A 22,525-nucleotide genomic window follows, 5' to 3' on the forward strand; every position below is an offset into this window, starting at 1 on the left:
TTGAAATGGAAAGATTTGGCTGTGGGGCCCTAATATGGGAAGGGGATGTGGAAGCAGCAATAGCAATGAACTCCCCTGAGGCTCTGAGGAGAGCCGGGCTGAAGATGATAATTTGCAGAGATGAGAATGAGCACAAGCTCAGAAGCCCAGAGGCCTCGAGCAGGGCGGGAAGACAGGACCCTTCTCAGGGACCAGCCCAGGAAGAGTGAGTGTGTGTGTGTGCATGCATATATGCATGGGCATGCGTGCAAAGTGTGTCTCTCTGCATGCCTGTGCACGCATGTGGGTGTATGTGGGTATGCACACGTGTGCCTGTGCACGTGTGATTTGTCGTGCGTGTGTTCTTGTATGTATGCAAAGGTGTACACATCCATGCACTGTGTCTCTGAGCGCGTGCGCCTCTGTGTGCACGTCTGTGCGCCTGTGTGTGCACCACTGTGCGCCTGTGTGTGCACGTCTGTGCGCCCATGTGTGCACATGTACTGCAGACGGGATGTATTTCTGTTGAGGGAGACAGAGGCCTAGTTGTTCTTAGTGCAGAATGGACAGATCCTAGGAAATCTATGAATGGATGCAGTTAAACCCGTAAGAGTAAAAGCAATGCACGTTTGGAGATGACCAATATTTTTGAGGTCTAACATTTCCCAAAACAACTTACACAGCTGAGACTTTTAGCCACCAACACCCCCAAGGTTGAAGGAGTGCTGTGGAGGTAAAAAGGGTTTATTCTGTTTTCATCTGTGCTTTCTATAACGCAGGCCTCCACATCTCCGCATGCCCCCTGCTTGCCAGAAAAATTGCTTCCTTTGTCTGAACTTGTTTACAACAGATGCCTTATTACAGCCTGGGTTTTAATTGTCCTTGTGAACACTGGAAACAAAATGAAGGCAGAAAAAAGCAACAACAAACAGTATCTATCTACAAATATTTCTAAACAGAGCTGGAGGACATGATAAATCTATTTCAAAAGGATTTTAGTTTGATAAGGAGGCTAGAAGCCTGGCCTTTTCCCGAAGGGGTTAAGTCCCTGGGGCAGGGATAATTATGACTATTTGTGTTCGGTATACACACAGAGCTGTAAGGATCTGTTGTCTTTCTCTCTGGTATATGATTTCTATTCCAGTGGGCTTCTGCGAAAACAGAGCTTTTATATTTATTTCTGAAACCGATTTTAGTCCTTTTTCTTTCAGCCAAAACCAAAATATTGTGTTTCAGGTACTGGTTTGATAAGAGCAAAATTCCAGACTTGGAATACAGTGTATTTGTTTATTTAGAATCAATAGTGGATTTTCATCTGGGCGTGTGAAGGCGATGTAGTAAAAAGAAAGCAGTGCCTGCCTTCCTTCATGTACACCTGCTTAAAAAAAACAAAAACGCTAAATGTAAATCTGAAGTCAGACATTATCAAGCTTTTGGATGGCTAATTTGTAAAAGGGTCTCTGCTTCTCAGAAGGCAGTCTTTGTATACAGCTTTGACCGGCCTTCTGGAGGCCCCAGCACAATTGTACCACAGGCCCAGGCTGCAGTGGCAGCTGCCATGGCCCGATCCAGCTTTCAGGGTAAGAAGTGCCTCTCTTAGCTACTTAATCAGTAACTCAGAGAACCTGCTAATTAGAAAGAGTACCAGACACCTCCCACATTCACTTTGCTTTGCAATGGGTCTTATTAAAGTAGCTTTGAATCATGGAGCATTTAGTCTGTATTTTGGTTAAAATCAATATATTGGGAAAAGAGAGAGAGGCTGAATATTTTGGCACCTCTGGGTTCTGAAAGCCACACCTTTGTCCCCTGCACAGCCCAAAATACGTTGGTATTAAAGATTAACTCCACGTGCAGCCAGAAAATACCCTGGCTGATCAGGACAGAGCTTGAGAGTGACACCCCATGCTTGAGGACAAGGGGCTCTAATGAATAGGACATTAGGATCCCATTGAGGGCCTTGCTGGAAGGTAGGGTGGCAGCAGGGGGAAGCAGGGAGGTCAGGGGGCCTCTGATGGACGTCAGAAGACTGCATTTCCAGAAGATGGGCCAGGGAACTTTTGTGTAAGCAAACATGAAGAGCAGAGCCAGTTAAACTTCAAAAAGGTATTCAAAGGACAAAAATGCCGGGGTGGCTTCTACAGTGAGCACGCTAGCCCAAAGGCAGGGGGCAGTATGAGTCACTGAAAATCTGTGACCGTCAGCAAAAGTGTGGACAATTCATGAAAGTCCAGGCTGGATTAAATGTTCCCTAACTGGGTGTTGATTTTTGGTTAGAGGTGAATTATAAACAGGGAGCAAGGGAGGGAAATGCACATTCAGGGAGAATGGGGATAAGAGAAGGTTCGGGTCCGTGCAAGGGGGAAGGAGGCTTTCAAATGGGAGAGAGAACTCAGGTTTTCTTCCAATACCTGATCAGGGTCGTTGCTGCCTTCCCATCACAAGGAAGCGTTGGGGGCCCTGAGTCACATTGGTTCAGCTATAGAACTACATTTCCAGGGAATGTGTATAATATATAGATAGGTGAACATGAGATGGGGGTTCCTGGTGTCTCTGACCTTTGGGCTGAAGGGAGCTTTGCAGATCATCTCATTCAATCACAGATGTGCAAACTGAGGCTTTGCAAGGTGAAAACACCTGGCTAAAATCCACTCAGCCAAGCGGTGGCAGAGCTGGTGTGAGAATGGGTCTCCTGGTGCCTGTTCTGTTCTCTCTCTCTGTCTCTCATTAAAAGTTTTTCCTATTCCTCTGAGACAAAGACTACATCTCCTTGAGTGATCAGTGAGATTGACTGATTGATTTTTTAATAGATAAGACACCTCGCTAAACACTAACAGAAAACACTCAAATCTCCATTATGGTTTTCTGTTCACGGCTCCCGTGTATCACATCATCCAAAACTGGGAAGCAGCATTTTCACCCCAGGAATGATTCCACCCACACTGTGGTTTTATACAATATGCCACACAGATGGCAGTCAGTTAAAGCAAACCTGATCCAAAAGGTGCTCCACTAATAGGTTCATCCGACCGCCAAACCTATTTACTTAAACCTTGCTTTGAGACATGAAACCATGACTTTTCACCAACTGATTCATATGTTCTTTATTCCTTTGAGATCGCCTGAGCCATTACTAAGCAATGTGTCAGAGTAAACTGCAAACACACAGTTCCCATGGCACACATGACGTGGAACACGCAGTCTGGCCGGGGTAGAGCCATTCACGTAAAACCACCAGTGCACATCAGGAACACATGGTAATAAGGGCTATGAGCTGATCCATTATTTCTGCTCTAGTGTTTTATTCATGAAATCTCAACATATTACAAGCTTATGGGCTAATGGAAGGCCAGCTAGAAAGCTTAGCTCTAAATAAGCAAGCTACCAATAACATGAGTATAAGAAAGATCTCATTTATGGCCTCTTTTTATGTGTCTCTACTTACTTAGTTGTTTGACTCGAGCTTGCCATTTTCTATTTTCAAAGCCTCTCAAAGCACTTACACAAGCCAGTCAACTCCCCAGTCTCTAAGTTTATCATTGTCCTCGTGCTGTTGAAGCAGCTCAGCTATTACAAAAGCCAGTGCTTCCTCTTCCATCACACTCAGCCCCCTACGAACATTTTGGTAAGTTAGGGCATGACACCACCACTTTACAGATCTCAGCCAGTTCTCAGACCCAGACTTATTGATTGAGGTAGAAGCAGGGTCCCCTTGAGGAAGAACTCTGCAATGCTACTGCAAATATATTCAATAATCATCCCCATAATCTTCTCCCAAAGGGACGTTCAGAGGAAATATGTTGAAATTTTGAGTTTTTAGGTACCAGATCTGATCTGACACTCAGAAACCCAACAGTTTTTAGAGTGGTTAAAGTGATTAGAGACCAGGAGGTAAACAAAGTCCTGGCCCAAGGCTCTTCAATATTGAGTTTGTTGGGTTTATGGATCCACTCTGGGGGTATTTACTCATTTCATGAATGCATAATTAGTGTGAATCTACTTAGCAGCCGGAAGAGCTCTCACATTGGTTCCCTGATCTATGGAGTAATAGCCATTATTGTAGGAAAGGCCAAGTGGAAGCCCCAGAAACTGACCTACTGCTCCTCCCAACTCCCAGCCCAGCTAAGACGGTAAATCACACACTAGGAGGAATCGAAGGAATTAGAGCCAACATTAAAGACTTAAAAGGATGCAAGAGTGATGGTTTCTATTATGTCCTCATTCCATTTAATTGTAAGTCCTCCACAAAACCTCTGTCGGTTGTGGTGCATGATGCGGGATTGCCATAAACTTAAGCAAATGGTAGTCATAACTGCAGATGTTGTGCTGCATATGGACTCTTTACTAGAACAGTCTCAGGAATTACATATGTGACGATTGAATTGGCATTTTCCCCCAATTCTATTAGCAAAGAAGATCCAAAACAATTCTGTTATGTAAGAAGACCAAAAACCTCCCTAGTCTGAGCTTCATGAACTCCCTTGTTCTCTGTCACAGTACAATTCTCAGGAATCCTGGTCAATTTGATATTCTGAAGAATACCACATTGGTCGACTATGTTGATAACAATATGCTAATTGGACTTGGCGATCAGGAAGTGGCAAGTACCGCGTATTCCCTTGTAAGATACATGTGGGCTAGAAAGCGAGAGAATAACACCATGGAGATTCAGGGACCTGCAGAATCAGTGAAGATTTTGGACTCTGATTGCCTGGACCATATTGCCATTCCCTCTGAGGCAAAGGGCAAGTTGTTGCCCATGTGCCCCTACCAAAAAGGACACAGCTCTTGGTGAGATTTTTTTTTTAGATCTTAGAACATGCATATTCTGTGCTTGGGATTTCTGCTCTAACTAACTTATTGGGTATCCTGGAAGGCATGTGCTTTGGAGTGGGGCCCAGAGTAGGAGAGGACTCTGTAACCTGTTGGTCCATGTGACTAGCAGATGTGATGCAATGTACTGTCTCTGTCTAGACCAAAGAGGAGAATCATAGCACAGATGCCTAGGATCCTTAAGCAACATCAGGCAGCCATACCTTATGGGTCAGAGAAGTACTTGCCATTTGATAAAGCAGCCTCTGATATGTTTCCGGGCCCTAGCATAGGGTGAGTTCCTAATCATGGGACATTAGGTTATTATGTGACCAGAGCTCCCCAGCATAAGATGAGTGTTAACACACCCACCAAGTAAAAAGTTTGAGCAGGTGCAATAGACGTTTGACAGTATGACGGAAATAGTACATTTGGGTGTTGGCCCAGTAGATCTATAATCTAACCCACATGAACAAGTGGGCTAGATTCCTGTGTCACTTACTTCTGTTGTACCACTTCCTTCACTCTCTAAATTTACATCTATGGCCTCATGGTGTGGGATGCAGTTTCTTAATTACCAACTAACAGAGGAGAAAAACCTAAAGGTGATTTGGAAATGGATTGGCTATATATGTTGGTGCTAGCTGAAAATAGACTGTCACCATACTACCCCTCAGGGATGGACATAGGGGAGTCCAAAGCATGAGGACCTCTGTGCCATCTGATGATGTCAACCAGAGAGCATCTGTGGTGGCAAAGGCCCTCACCCACCAGGGAGACGGGGTGACTTGTCCAGTGATCATCAGACAGTCATTGCCCTTAACTATCCTAATGCTTTGACAGATGGAGTAGCCCAAGTGGCAGGAATGGAGGTTATGCACAGGTCCCGAAGCTTGGGCCCTCTCACTAAGACTGATCTAGTTAGTTGCAGCTATGCTGATTGCCCAAGCTTCCAAAAGCAGAGACTGACTCTGAACCCTCAATATGGCACCATTCCTTCCTTGATAGCAAGTTGATTACGTCAGCTCCTTCAACTCTCAAGGAGCAACGATTATCTTTTCTAAGTTGAAAATATAGATTTGCCTCTCCCAGCACCATTATCTGAGAGCTTACTGCATGTCTGATTTAACAACATGGATGCAACACGACATTATCTCAAACAAAGGGACACACTTCACAATTAATGAGGGTAACAATGCATGCATAACTATAAGATTCACTGGTCCTAAAATATACTACATTACCTGAAGTACACAGTGAAAAAGCATGATGGAATCATTTATAAAAGACTCCACAAAGGCACCAGTTTGGGGACAATGCAGGGCTGGAGCACTAACCTCAAGGATGTGGCATATACACCAGCTAATATTAAGGCACTGTGTCCTTAACAGCTAGAACACACATATCTGAGAACCAATGGGTGGCAGGAGGATTGGCCTCTCTCATCATCTTCCCAGCTACCCACCTATGAAATCTGTGCTTTCTGTACTAGGCCATGTTGGAAAAGATAACTTGTTTCTTTGGCAGAGAGAGATGCTTCCATTAGGGGACCCAATAAAGATTCCCCTGAACCTAAAGCTATAACTATCATCTGGTCATTTTTGATTTTGGCTCCTCGTGCTAGTGGGTCTTAAGGCAAAGAAAGGAATTGCCATGTTGGTGAGGGTTATTGAACCTGATTACTAAGGAGAGTTAAGATTGCTACTAGGCAGTTCCTACTAGGACAATTTCTGAAACCCAAGGAATTGCCTGGAGTTTGTCTTGTCTACTCTACACACAGTCATAAAAGTAAATGGAGAGGAGATTGGTTCAAGATGGCAGAGTAAAAAGACGTGCACTAAATCCCTCTTGCAAGAGCACCAGAATCACAAATAACTGCTGAACAATCATCGACAGGAAGACATTGGAACTCACCAAAAAAGATACCCCACATCCAAAGACAAAGGAGAAGCTGCAATGAGATGGTAGGAGGGGCACAATCACAATAAAATGAAATCCCATAACTGCTGGGTGGGTGACTCACAAACTGCAGAACAATTATACCACAGAAATCCACCCACTGGAGTGAAGGTTCTGAGCCCCACGTCAGGCTTCACAACCTGAGGGTCCAGCAATGGGAGGAGGAATTCCCAGGGAATCAAACTTTGAAGGCTAGCGGGATTTGATTGCAGGACTTCAAAAGACTGGGGGAAACAGAGACTCCACTCTTGGAGGGCATGCACAAAGTAGTGTGAGTGTCAAAACCCCAGGGGAAGGAGCAGTGACCCCATAGGAGACTGAACCAGACCTACCTGCTAGTGTTGGAGGGTTTCCTACAGAGGTGGGGGGTGGCTGTGGCTCACCACAGAGACAAGGACACTGGCAGCAGAAGTTCTGGGAAGTACTCCTTGGCATGAGCCCTCCTGGAGTCTGCCATTAGCCCCACCAAAGAGCCTGTAGCCTCCAGTGCTGGGTGGCCTCAGGCCAAACAACCAACAGGGGGTGAACCCAGCCCCACCCATCAGCAGACAAGAGGATTAAAGTTTTACTCCAACAGAGCACCACACATCTCTACCCACCACCAGTCCCTCACACCAGGAAGCTTGCACAAGCCTCTTAGATAGCCTTGTCCACCAGAGGGCAGACAGCAGAAGCAAAAAGAACTGCAATCCTGCAGCCTGCAGAACAAAAACCACGTTCACAGAAAGATAGACAAATGAAAAGGCAGAGGACTCTGTACCAGATGAAGGAACAAAATAAAACCCCAGAAAAACAACTAAATGAAATGGAGATAGGCAACCTTAAAGAAAAAGAATTCAGAATAATGATAGTGAAGATGATCCAGAACCTCGGAAAAAGAATGGAGGCAAAGATCAAGAAGATGAAAGAAATGTTTAACAAAGACCTAGAAGAATTAAAGAACAAACACCTAGAAGAATTAAAGAACAAACAAATAGAGATGAACAATACAATAACTGAAATGATAAATACACTAGAAGGAATCAATAGCAGAATAACTGAAGCAGAAAAACGGAAAAGTGACCTGGAAGAAAAAATAGTGGAAATCACTGCCACAGAGCAGAATAAAGAAAATAGAATGAAAAGAAATGGAGAGAGCCTAAGAGACCTCTGGGACAACATTAAATGCACCAACATTCGCATTATACGGGTCCCAGGAGGATAAGAGAGAGAGAAGGGACCCGAGAAAATATTTGAAGAGATTATAGTCAAAAACTTCCCTAACATGGGAAAGGAAATAGCCATCCAAGTCCAGGAAGTGCAGAGAGTCCCAGGCAGGATAAACCCAAGGAGAAACATGCCAAGACACATAGTAATCAAATTGACAAAAATTAAATACAAAGAAAAATTATTAAAAGCCACAAGGGAATTATTAAAAGCAAAATTATTAAAAACAAGGGAAAAATTATTAAAAGCAACCAAAAAAATTATTAAAAGCAACATTATTAAAAAAACAACAACCAAAACAAATAACATACAAGGGAACTCCCAGAAGGTTAACAGCTCATTTCTTAGCAGAAGCTCTACAAGCTAGAAGGGAGTGGCATGATATATTTAAAGTGATGAAGGGGAAAAACCAACATCCAAGATTACTCTACCCGGCAAGGATCTCATTCAGATTCGATGGAGAAATCAAAAGCTTTACAGACAAGCAAAAGCTAAGAGAATTCAGCACCACCAAACCAGCACTACAACAAATGCTAAAGGAACTTCTTTACTTGGGAAACACAAGAGAAGAAAAAGATCTACAAAAACAAACCCAAAACAATTAAGAAAATGGTCATAGGAACATACATATCGATAATTACCTTAAATGTGAATGGATTAAATGCTCCAACCAAAAGACATAGGCTTGCTGAATGGATACAAAAACAAGACCCATATATATGCTGTCTACAAGAGACCCACTTCAGACTGAAAGTGAGGGGATGGAAAAAGATATTCCATGCAAATGGAAATCAAAAGAAAGCTGGAGTAGCAATACTCATATCAGATAAAATTGACTTTAAAATAAAGAATGTTACAAGAGACAAGGAAGGACACTACATAATGATCAAGGGATAAATCCAAGTAGAAGATATAACAATTATAAATATATATGCACCCAACATAGGAGCACCTCAATACATAAGGCAACTGCTAACAGCTATAAAAGAGGAAATCGACAGTAACACAATAATAGTGGGGGACTTTAACACCTCACTTACACCAATGGACAGATCATCCAAAATGAAAATAAATAAGGAAACAGAAGCTTTAAATGACACAATAGACCAGATAGATTTAATTGGTATTTATAGGACATTCCATCTGAAAACAACAGGTTACCCTTTATTCTCAAGTGCACACGGAATATTCTCCAGGGTAGATCACATCTTGGGTCACAAATCAAGCCTCAGTAAATTTAAGAAAATTGAAATCATATCAAGCATCTTTTCTGAGCACAACGCTATGAGATTAGAAATCAATTATGGGGAAAAAAACATAAAAAACACAAACATGTGGAGGCCAAACAATACATTGCTAAATAACCAAGAGATCACTGAAGAAATCAAAGGGGAAATCAAAACATACCTAGAGACAAATGACAATGAAAACACGACGATCCAAAACCTATGGGATGTAGCAAAAGCAGTTCTAAGAGGGAAGTTTATAGCAATACAAGCCTACCTCAAGAAACAAGAAAAATCTCAAATAAACAATCTAACTTTACGCCTAAAGGGACTAGAGAATGAAGAACAAACAAAACCCAAAGTTAACAGAAGGAAAGAAATCATCAAGATCAGAGCAGAAATAAATGAAATAGAAACAAAGAAAACAATAGCAAAGATCAATAAAACCAGAAGCTGGTTCTTTGAGAAGATAAACAAAATTGATAAACCTTTAGCCAGACTCATCAAGAAAAAGAGGGAGAGGACTCAAATCAAAAAATTAGAAATGAAAAAGAAGTTACAATGGACACCGTAGAAATACAAAGCATCCTAAAAGACTACTACAAGCAACTCTATGCCAATAAAATGGACAACCTGGAAGAAATGGACAAATTCTTAGAAAGGTATAACCTTCCAAGACTGAACCAGAAAGAAATAAAACACATGAACAGACCAATCACAAGTGAAGAAATTGAAACTGTGATTAAAAATCTTCCAAAAACAAAAGTCCAGGACCAGATAGTTTCACAGGTGAATTCTATCATTTAGAGAAGAGCTAACACCCATCCTTCTCTTACTCTTCCAAAAAATTGCAGAGGAAGGAATGCTCCCAAACTCATTCTATGAAGCCACCATCACTTTGATACCTAAATCAGACAAAGATACTACAAAAAAAAAAATTACAGACCAATATCAGTGATGAATAAAGATGCAAAAATCCTCAACAAATTACTAGCAAACAGAATCCAACAACACATGAAAAGGATCATATACCATGATCAACTGGGATTTATCCCAGGGATGCAAGGATTCCTCAATATATGCAAATCAATCAATGTGATACACCATATTAACAAATTGAAGACTAAAAACCATATGATCATCTCAATAGATGCAGAAAAAGCTTTGACAAAATTCAACACCCATTTATGATAAAAACTCTCCAGAAAGTGGGCATAGAGGGAACCTACCTCAACATAGTAAAGGCTGTATATGACAGACCCACAGCAAACATCATTCTCAATGGTGAAAAACTGAAAGCATTCCCACTAAGATCAGGAAGAAGACAAGGATGTCCACTCTCGCCACTATTATTCAACATAGTTTTGTAAGTTCTAGCCATGGCAATCAGAGAAGAAAAAGAAATAAAAGGAATACCAATTGGAAAAGAAGAAGTAAAACTGTCCCTGTTTGCAGATGACATGATAGCATGCATAGATAATAAAGATGCCACCAGAAAACTACTAGAGGTAATCAATGAATTTGGTAAAGTTACAGGATATAAAATTAATGCACAGAAATCTCTTGCATTCCTATACACTAACAACGAAAGATCAGAAAGAGAAATTAAGGAAACAACCCCATTCACCATTGCAACAAAAAGAATAAAATTTCTAAGAATAAACCTACCTAAGGAGGTAAAAGACCTGTACTCAGAAAACTATAAGACACTAATGAAAGAAATCAAAGATGACACAAACAGATGGAGAGATATACCATATTCTTGGATTGGAAGAATCAATACTGTGAAAATGACTGTACTACCCAAAGCAATCTACAGATTCAATGCAATCCCTATCAAATTACCAGTGGCAATTTTTACAGAACCAGAACAAAAAGTCTTAAAATTTGTATGGAGACACAAAAGGCCCCAAATAGCCAAAGCAATCCTGAGGAAGAAAAGCAGAGCTGGAGGAATCAGACTCCCTGACTTCAGACTATAGTACAAAGCTACAGTAATCAAGACAATATGGTACTGGCACAAAACCAGAAATATAGACCAATGGAACAGGATAGAAAGCCCAGAGATAAACCCACACACCTATGATCAACTAATCTATGATATAGGAGCCAAGGGTATACAATGGAGAAAAAAACAGTCTCTTCAATAAGTGGTGCTTGGGGGGACTTCCCTGGTGGCACAGTGGTTAAGAATCTGCCTTCCAATGCAGCAGACATGGGTTCGATCCCTGGTCTGGGATGATTGCACATGCCGCAGAGCAACTAAGCCTGTGCGCCACAGCTGCTGAGCCTGTGCTGTGGAGCCCGTGAGCCACAACTACTGAGCCCATGAGCAACAACCAATGAAGCATGCGTGCAGAGAGCCTATGCTCTGCAACAAAAGAAACCACCACAATGAGAAGCCCGCGCACCACAACGAAGAGTAGCCCCTGCTCGTCACAACTAGAGAAAAGCCCTCACCCAGCAATGAAGACCCAACACAGCCTACATAAATAAATAAATAAATAAATAAATTAATCAATCAATAAATTAATAAATTAAAAAGTGGTGCTGGGAAAACGGGATAGCCATATGTAAAAGAATGAAATTAGAACACTCCCTAACACCATACACAAAAATAAACTCAAAATTGATTAAAGACCTAAATGTAAGACCAGACAACTATAAAATCCCTAGAGGAAAACATAGGAAGAACCCTCTTTGACATAAATCACAGCAAGATATTTTTTGACCCACCTCCTAGAGTGATGGAAATAAAAACAAAAATAAACAAATGGAACCTAATGAAACTGAAAAGCTTTTGCACAGCAAAGGAAACTATAAAGAAGATGAAAAGACAACCCCCAGAATGGGAGGAAATATTTGCAGATGAATCAACAGACAAAGAATTAAATTCCAAAATATATAAACAGATCATGCAGCTCAATATTAAAAAAACAAACAACCCAATCAAAAAATAGGCAGAAGACCTAAATAGATATTTCTCCAAAGAAGACATACAGATGGGCAAGAGTCACATGAAAAGCTGCTCAACATTACTAATTATTAGAGAAATGCAAATCAAAACTACAATGAGATATCACCTCACACCAGTTAGAATGGGCATCATCAGAAAATCTACAAACAACAAATGCTGGAGAGAGTGTGGAGAAAAGGGAACCCTCTTGCACTGTTGGTGGGAATGTGAATTGATATAGCCACTTTGGAGAACAGTATGCAGGTTCCTTAAAAAACTAAAAATAGAATTACCGTATGATCCAGCAATCCCACTACTGGGCATATACCCAGAGAAAACCATAATTCAAAAAGACACATGTACCCCAATGTTCATTGCAGCTCTATTTACAATAGCCAGGTCCTGGAAGCAACCTAAATGCCCATCAACAGTGAACAGATAAAGAAGATGTGGTACGTATATACAATGGAATATTGCTCAGCCATAAAAAGGAACGAACTTGGGTCGTTGCTAGAGACTTGGATGGACCTAGAGACTGTCATACAGAGTGAAGTAAGTCAGAAAGAGGAAAACAAATATGGTATATTAATGCATACATGTGGAACCTAGAAAAATGGTACAGATGAACTGGTTTGCAGGGCAGAAACAGAGACACAGATGTAGAGAACAAACGTAAGGGCACCAAGGAGGGAAAGCAGAGGGGCGAGGTGGTGGTGGGATGAATTGGGAGATTGGGATTGAAATATATACACTAATATGTATAAAATAGATAACCAATAAGAACCTGCTGTATATAAAAAGAAAAAAGAAATCAAAAATAAATAAATAGATATGGAGGTTAGGAGAAAAGGATTTTAAAGGTATCTGAAGAACTGAAAGAATTAAGCAAATGAAGGATGAAGATCAGTGGTGACATTTTATATAAATACAACTTCAGCAGGACTTATGCTTATGAAATCCAGATATTTAATTTTCAGCATGTAACTTTCAGTCACAAAATAAACTTTCTCAAACAAACAAACAACAAAAACGTAAATGGACAGTGTCAACAACCATGGCCCACAAGCAACTAAGGGTTTTGACCCTTTGGGAATAAAAGTCGAGTTTTGACATCAGTCAAGCAATCCAGTCTAAAGGACAACTCCAAATGGGTAATGGAAGAGAAAGATAAATATTGATGACGGCATTGGGATCAGTCACAGCTGTCGGGGCTGTAGCTTGTTCCATGTCAGTGCGTGTTAAGTCTTCTGTAGACATTACAGGCGGCCACCATCTTGGACTCTGTGTAAGGAGCAAGTGTGTCTCGGCAGGGCAAGGAATGCCTGTACTAGACACCTCTCAGGCCCTCCTCAGATCCTTTCCACCCATCATTTTCTCCTGGTTGCTATTGTGATACATTTTAGGTGCAAGTGTAATTTGACTGCACCTTCATTCAGCTGGACTGAGTGTCCCTCGCTTTCTGCCATGGGGTTCTCTTCCTCTACTACCTGGATGTCTTGGAATGTACTCAGCCATTTTGATGTTTACACAAACCTGCAGGTGGTATGGGCAGTCTCAAGCCATCAGTGCAGGAGCTAGTAGATAAACATTTTTCTTCTCCCTGAGCAGACCATTCTGAGTCTTATTCTATTGTTCTTCAGAAGGTCCCCAACAGGTGCCCACAGTGGGAACCAGTTCAATACAATCCCTTGGACTTGCTTTTTTTCCTTCCCCAAATCAACCTTGTCTGCCTTCTGTTCTTGATCCTTGGGATCAGTTTCCAAAATAAACTACCTGAACGCAAGCTTTATCTCAGGCTCAGCATTGTGGAGAGTCTTGAGCTAAGACAATAGAGGTCCTCTAATTTAACTTTTTTTTCTGTTTGTGTCCCCTTTCTGGATCATGGGAGTGGATGTGTATTTTCATGCGTATATATATGCTTATCGTTAGCTGTGTTCAGACATTCCTGCTCTGGCTGTGCATTTTATTCTACTCCTCTGGGTTTTGCTTTGCCCTGTGTGCTCTATTTTTCTCCTCTGTCCTAGATTTCTTTTCCTCCCTGGAAGGCTTTACTGTGTCCCCTTATCACTTCCCCAAATGCTGGGCTCTGACATCTGTGTATAAAGTAGAACCATTTATGAAGGCATATGTGAGATGTAATTCTTTTGCTTTCCCTTCATTTTCCATCCCTAGTAGTAACTGGAAACTGTGTATCCATTTGAAAAGGAAAAATTATTTAGTCTATTCAGATTATTTTAGAATTTATTAATGTACAGTATTTGATAATCATATAGATAGTGTAGCCATCCTAATTTAAATAACCAGTTTACCCATGCTGCAATATGATTACTTAGGTTTTAGAGACACAGCCTGATTATCTACAAATAATTATGCTGAATTGATTATTCGGGAAGATTTTATTTCATTCTAGATGGATTTGCATCTGTTCTAAACCAGTCAGTAACAATTCAAAAGAGCTACCACTTGATTTCCAGTATCAATCAGAATTCAGAAAACCAAAGCCATACATTCCATGTAGCTCCTGTACTGATTAATCAGTTAATAGTGTTATTTAAATAGTATGTCAGAGAGAGAAAAGCATAACCCCATTTATCCTTTAGCTGTGTACACATATCTGTAGCCTGTGTAATGATGTGTGTGGTGGAATCAATGTCATCCAATTAAGCTCCCCCTCAATAGTGTCTTTCAACTGATGAATACCAGAGTGTGTTATAAATGGTTGATAAAATGAATGCTGAAAAAATTCTACAAGAATTTAAGTCAAATGGAATAACTCAAGATCCGACTGAAAGTATACAATTGTAAAAACTGTATCACAAAATGAGCCCCACAGAGACAGCTCCAAAAGGAAGGTGAGTGGAAAGATCCTATCTCAGATATGTATTAAGCTAGCAGAATCACAGATGAATCCAGTATCAGTGGACTTCAAGATATGTCATCTACAGATACCATAGGGTATCACTTATATGTGGAAACAGCAATCCCACTACTGGGCATATACCCTGAGAAAAGCATAATTCAAAAAGAGTCATGTACCACAATGTTCATTGCAGCTCTATTTACAATAGCCAGGACATGGAAGCAACCTAAGTGTCCATCATTGGATGAATGGATAAAGAAGATGTGGCACAAATATACAATGGAATATTACTCAGCCATAAAAAGGAATGAAACTGAGTTATTTGTAGTGAGGTGGATGGACCTAGAGACTGTCATACAGAGTGAAGTAAGTCAGAAAGAGAAAAACAAATACCGTATGCTAACACATATATATGGAATCTAAAAAAAAAAAAAAATGGTCATGAAGAACCTAGGGGCAAGATGGAGATAAAGATGCAGACCTACTAGAGAATGGACTTGAGGATATGGGGAGGGGGAAGGGTAAGCTGGGACAAAATGAGAGAGTGGCATGGACATATATACACTACCAAACGTAAAATAGCTAGCTAGTGGGAAGCAGCCGCATAGTACAGGGAGATCAGCTTGGTGCTTTGTGACCACCTAGAGGGGTGGGATAGGGTGGGTGGGAGGGAGGGAGATGCAAGAGAGAAGAGATATGGGGACATATGTATATGTATAACTGATTTACTTTGTTATAAAGCAGGAACTAACACACCATTGTAAAGCAATTATACTCCAATAATGATGTTAAAAAAATAAAATAAAATAAAATACAACACAAATGAACATATCTATTAATTTCAAATAGCCTATATTTAAATTATTTAAATACCAAGCAATCCTCAAAATTAATTGTCTAATTAATGTCCATATATGAAAGGTGTAGTGTCAATTTTGGTAGAGTATTTTTGAAGCCTCATACTTTTACTGTTAGAAAAGATATTTTAGAAAACATTATATTAAAATCAAAGCTTTGAAAATGAATTTCATAAATGAATAAATAGAAACTTTAAAAGAAAATGAAATATTAGTTGTTCTTAAGTCTATCTCCCAGATGAACTTGAGGTTTCACAGAGAATTTGAACCATAACCTGTCCAGCTTTATGTTGCCAACACCCAACCCAGTACCTGACACAGAGCAGTGTTTAATGAATACATATGGAATAAAAGAAAACCTAAGTGTAATAATCTACAAATTATCCTTACTACATCCATCATTTTTTTTTACTCGAGGATAATTACTTAATTTTGGAATCTTCTCCCAAAATATAGAACTTTGTCCTTGACTCAGGTAAGCACTTCATTGAAGAACATGATTCCATGATGCTTAAAAATACAAACACATAAAAATGCCTCATGATTCTAGAAAGAAATCTTCGTGGAACTTGAAAGCATGTGGAAAGCCTAAACCAGAAAAACAGATATTGACAGGAAGGGACAGCTCCTGGGAAAACACTGTTGAAGAGTATGAAGATGCTTCCGAGATTGTGTCTGACATAAGGCAACTGGTCAGTTCACTGACCAGAAGGAAACACGGTTCCTTTTAAAGCCAAGTTGCTGGTGTGCAAATACAGGAGATAAACGAGGAATGGAAGAAATAAGAAGAAGAAAGAAGTCAAGATAAAGGAGGGGAACGAATTTCCATAGAGTAGAAAGAAGAGCATCGAGATAGTGGCAGTGAAAAAAGTAAAAAAAAAAAAAAAAGTGGGAGTCAAGTTCAAATGGCATCCCAGTGCATACCTCTGTGATTCCACAGGGCATCATTGTGCCACAATAAAGAGTAGGATTGTAGGTATGCAGATGGCTTCCTATACCACAAAAGAAAACATTTAGAAAACATTTAGAGAGAAGGCAAGCTAAATTCCTTTTATTTTGATTGTCTCAAAGCACATCAATATTCACTGTCATGCTTAAGGCAACCCAACAGCTGTCTGTGGCCCATTCACTATCGTTCTCATTATCAGAGAAAAGATAACCTTAATAGGGTAAAGTGCTGATGTTAGTAGAACTGTCATCAAGTGTTACATATAAACTGTCCTACACCACAAACCCAAACTTCCCCCAACTGCTGGCAAACACCTCTCTCTGCACTCCATGCAAACTGGAAAAGCAAAGGATTTTATATGCAAATGTTACTAAGTTGTGTGAGACTAAACATTAGAATGCTAGGTGTAACTTGTTCAAAAAAAAACAGAAACAGAAAGCCATGAAGTTACAGAACAATTTTGCCGCTTCCTCCCCTTCCTACCCAAACCAGCCTAGCCCCTTAAATAGTTTTTTAAAAATGCTGATGAAATTGGCCTATTTTGGCAAAGCCTGACAAATTCTAGCCTAGCAGAGGCCAGTGAATCGAGTGCCTGAGGGCTTAAGAAAAAAATGAAAGTCTGACTGCTATTATATGTGCAAATATTTTAGGCTTCAACAAAATAAAAGCCCTGATGATGGAAAAATTCTGCTCTTCTAGAGTTTTCACAGGTGTCACCCTTTCTATACTGTTTATGGACTGTAAACTCATAAAAGGACATAACAATTCCCTTTACAATTTTATCACTTTTATTTCTTGATCCCAGACCCCAGAGAGTGGACCTAAGTAAGCTGGCCCTTCAGAGAAAGGACAAAGGAAATTTTTCTGGGTAGGGTTTTAATATTGGAAGTCCTGCACCCTGGGAAGCCAGTAGTCCCTGGCAAGCCAGGATCTTGCTCAACCTAGTTCCTGGTTTATTTGCCCCCCTTTTCCAGGGGCTATTTGCAGATGTACAGCAGAAACCTGAGAAGTAGGGAAATGCAGTTGATCCTAGCTAAGGAGCATAATCTCAAAAAGGAAGAAATGGGTAGCATTTGGATATAGGGTGGTGGTTCTCAACCTTGGCTGTGCGTTAGAATAACCTGGGGAGCTTTAAAAACTACCTGTGTCCCACCACCGCGAGCTTAGATTTAATTGTTCTGGGGTGTGGCCTGGACAAGTTCCCCCAGGTGAGTCCAATGTGTAGCCAAGATTGAGAAGCACTGACATAGGGAGACATTGAAATGGTCTCCCCATGTGCTATGTTAAACCTTCAATGTGGCTATATTTTGAGTTCATGAAACTGATTCCTATATAACACCAATTACTGATAGAAGAATATTTAAATTTCACTGTATTTGATACAAACAGTCACACAAAATAGGCTGTAAGAAAGACGACATGGACTAGTTGTACAGAGCTCCCATTTTATCTTCAACAAATGAAACCATGTGTCTATTAAGTTATCAATCTGAACCATTGCAATTGAATAACTTAAATTATGCATTTTCATGGTTAAGCCTTTTGAAACATATGACCCTTTCATATTTCTCAACTAATAGTTAACTTATCTTAATTTTTTGATGAACAGTTTCTTTCCAATTGACTAATTATTCCCTTCAGAATAGGTTTTAATCTTTACTTAGCCCATTTATGACTCAACAGTTACTGATGAGAGTGATATTCAGAATATTGAACAACCAGTAAAGTACAGGCACTGACCAATGGCCAAGGATATGGTCCTGGCTCTAGATTAACCCTAATAGGGTAGAATTAACACATTCATTGCTGAATCAAAATGCAGTCCTGGGGGTCCTCGACCATGTCTAAAAGGGGTCCTTGGGGGGCTTTAGACAATGCTATTTACCAACCAGAACAAATGTTTTAAAATATTTAACAATTGATATTATTTTTCCAATTTGAATCCACTGAATCCTAGCCCTAAAAAAGAGTTCCTTAAAGTCTCTAATTTAAAACGTCCACAATCATGGAAAGAATCTTGGTGAAGCCAGTGTAAGAGGGTATCAATCCAATTTGTCTCGCTTGCTGTGTGAAACCATTTTATAGCTCTCATTGTGTTTTGCATTGGGAAACCCTGGACTTTGAATTCAGACAGACCTGGATAGGAATTCCAGCTTTGTCACTAACTGCTGTATAATCTTGAGTAAAGTGCCTCTCTGAGCCACAGTTTCCACCATTGCTTAGGTTTTATGAAGATTAAATGGTGGCAGGGGTCTAGGGTCTTATAATGTACTTTATAAATGGTAGGTGTATTTATCATGATGGTAATGATTTTTCAGATTCTGTTGAGATATTTTCATTGATCAGTACACAGCTATTCAGCTCTAATTGCTAGAAAGTTATACCTTATTATAGTTGATTGTATTTTTTGTTAAAACATTCATTGTCCCTCTCCATGGAAGGAATATTTCCTTCCACCCAACTGACATCAAGCACGACCATGGGACTTGCTTTGGCTAATGAAATACAAACACAAGTGCCATGTGTCACTTTCAGAGAATAGCTTGAACCACCAAAATTTACGTCTGCCTTTTTTTTCTTTACCCTAAAACGATCAACATGTACTTAATCTGTCTACACATTACCATATGTAAGTATATCTCAAGGTTTTTTTTAAGCCATGTGTATTTTTCTTGCCCCTTTCCCCTCTAAGCTTCATGCCATCTTGAGCTTTTATCTTTTTGAAACTCTTCTCACAGGCTCTTAAAAATATTTGATTTTACTTTAGCTTTTTTGTGGCATTTTCCATTTTATGGTCCTGTCTTTTTAATATAAGAATTCATCTTAATATTCCTAATGCATCTTCTCTGGTTTCCTTAAACATACTGTTTTTGTTTTTGTTTTTGTTTTCCATTGGAACTAGTACTTCATGTCAGAATTTCATTGCCATGAGAAGTGTGTGTGTGTGTGTGTGTGTGTATATATATATATATATATATATATATATATATATATAAAATGTTTAAAGTTATTTGATAATAAAAAGAATTACTGCTATTAAAAAAATAAAACTAGTTCAACATGGCAATTTAAAGTGTTTAAAGTGGTAATAAAAATGAGGAAGAAATCTCTCTAAAGAAAATGGTATGCCTGTTATAATTCCTCATATATTTTAACAAATGTTCATAGAGGATTTTGATGTGATTTAAACTTTGGTAATATTTTTAAATCAAATATTTATAACTGAAAAGGAAAGGAGACATGGTCTCAATGTGGTAGATATTTAATGCATCTTGATAAATGAATTCATAAAAGAGGCCATAAGTACACAGCTTTTTGTTCAGTAGGTGAAACAAACATGAAACAAACAAAAACAGTAAAACAATATACATAACCAGATCCTAATGATTAATCTTGGCAATAATGTTTAAAAATTACAAACACCACTGTTTTAAAGGACAAACGATATTTATAAAATACAATTGTCATTCTGATTCTATTAGAAGGGGAAATAATAGACATATACTAAACCATGATATGAGTAACATTCAGGATCATGTTTTATTAAATCTATTTGCTAAATTTATTGAGACTGGATAAGATTCAAGCACCATTTCAAGGACTGAAATCTGGATGAAGGATAAAAAACAAAGTTAATAATAAATGACAATGTCAAGTTAAGGTGTGATGGCTAATGACATGGGTATTATGGCCTGTCTTATTTAACATCCGTGTTAATTATAGGAGTGGCCAGTGTGTTAATTAAACTTGTAGATGATTCTAAATTAGGAGATGCTACAAATACCACTGAAAACCAAGCAGTAATGGTAGAAGTAAAAGGACTTCATGAGCAAAACTGCCATTAAATAATACTGAAGGAAAATAGATCAGTAAGAGTGAAGATTTCAAACGCTCTTGCTCTCACTTTCTGATTTTCTGAGGCAAAAACTAAGCATAAATCATAAAACAAGTGTAAAGTAACTTTTGAGGCTAATGATCTTTTACTTTGAAGTAAGATCATAAATGCCTTTATCTTTTAGAGCTCATCACTGTCAAGTAGGTACTTAAAGCTATGCTTAGAGAACAACTTAGTGTAATGAATTTCACTGTGTTTGATTGAGGAGGTTACTGATTTGTATTCTTCTGGTTCATATCCTATACTCTAGTACACAAGTCCTTATTTTGTTGTCTAGATAGTTACTTCAAATTCTAAAGAATGAACTCTGGCTCTGAACTGCCATCCCTGGGGTCTGGGTTTCTACGACTTTTGTCTTCTTACCAAACTGTTTGTCTGAACCTTTGCCTACTATGCGATCTCTGACTTACCTGGTACTCAACTCATCTTGCTCCTATCACTGGTGCAATTTCTGGCTCTCTCATTCCCCTCTGGGGGTTCTGTGTGGTCTCAGCGCCCCACCTGCAGCTTTCAGAGTGCTCGGGTATGTTCCTATCACCACCTGATAGCTTCCAACTGTCCCTGGACACATCTATTTGGAAATTTTATTGTCGCTTCATACCCAGCATTTCTAAAGAGAATTCATTATCTTTCTTTCTGTCCCCTAAGAAGACCCCTCTCCTGACTTTTTCATCAATGTCATTGCTGATAGATTTCACCCAGGTCAATAGGAAAGGAAAATAGAGTTGTCCTTGACATTTTCATATTCGTGACCCTCTGTATTCTATTGTTCATCCAGTCTCTTTGAGTCCTCTTTCCATATTCATATTAATTTTACTCTTTCCTCTCTCACTTTCATTCTTCTCGTCCAGGCCTGTATCATTTATATTTTTTATGAGTGTAATAGCCTTTTTGGGGGGAGGAGTAAAATAAAAATAGGCTAATGTTCCTATAAAAGTAAGCACATAAAACTAAGGAAAACCGATTTGCATCATGCCACCCTTCCAAAAAAGAATACTCAGATGTCCAAGAAACATTTGAGTAAAAGCAAAACAAACATAACCATGTCATATTAACACTACCTAGAAACTACCTGATTGTCGGTAAGTTATAAGTGGAAGTGAAGGTCTGGTTCTTGCACTGTTTTGATCATCCATTATTGCATATTCTTGGGAGAAAAGCAACTAGCAGTAACATTATCACCAAAGAAGAACTGGGCTGGTTCCACACAGACATATGACAAAGACATGGTTGTAATGATGGAAGTATTAGCTATTGCTACAGTGGTAATTGTTTTGCAATATATAAGTGTATCAAATAAACACAGTGTACACTTTAAACTTATACAGTGTTATATGGCAATTATATCTCAGTAAAGCTCGGGGAAAAAGATATGGTCTTGAATTACAAGTATGTTCATAGGAATGCTGTGTAAGAAAATAATTGAACAAGTATGAAATGGTACATTTATTACAGTCAAAAATTTAAAAAATATACATATACACACACCATATAATTGAATGAAAAAGCAAGTTACACTATGGTATGTATAGTATGACCGAGCCATTTTATATTTATATATTTTTTGTGCGTGTGACTTCGTACCAAAGTGTTAATGACATTCATCTTTGGGGAGTAGGGTTTGGGATGAAAACAAAATTTATATTTAAACAAATTTGATATTTGTTAAATTATTTTTATTATGACTACAGTCACTTTTGTAGTATAAATTAAGGTTATCCCTATTAATTTTAGAAAAATTGAAACAAAAGGTACATAATCACAGAACACAGGTATAACTACTCTTCATATTGGGCTGCATTTCCCACTACAAATTTTTTATGCTT

The sequence above is a fragment of the Balaenoptera physalus genome (genome assembly GCF_965194825.1).
Source record: "Balaenoptera physalus genome assembly, chromosome: 12".
Taxonomy (NCBI): domain Eukaryota; kingdom Metazoa; phylum Chordata; class Mammalia; order Artiodactyla; family Balaenopteridae; genus Balaenoptera; species Balaenoptera physalus.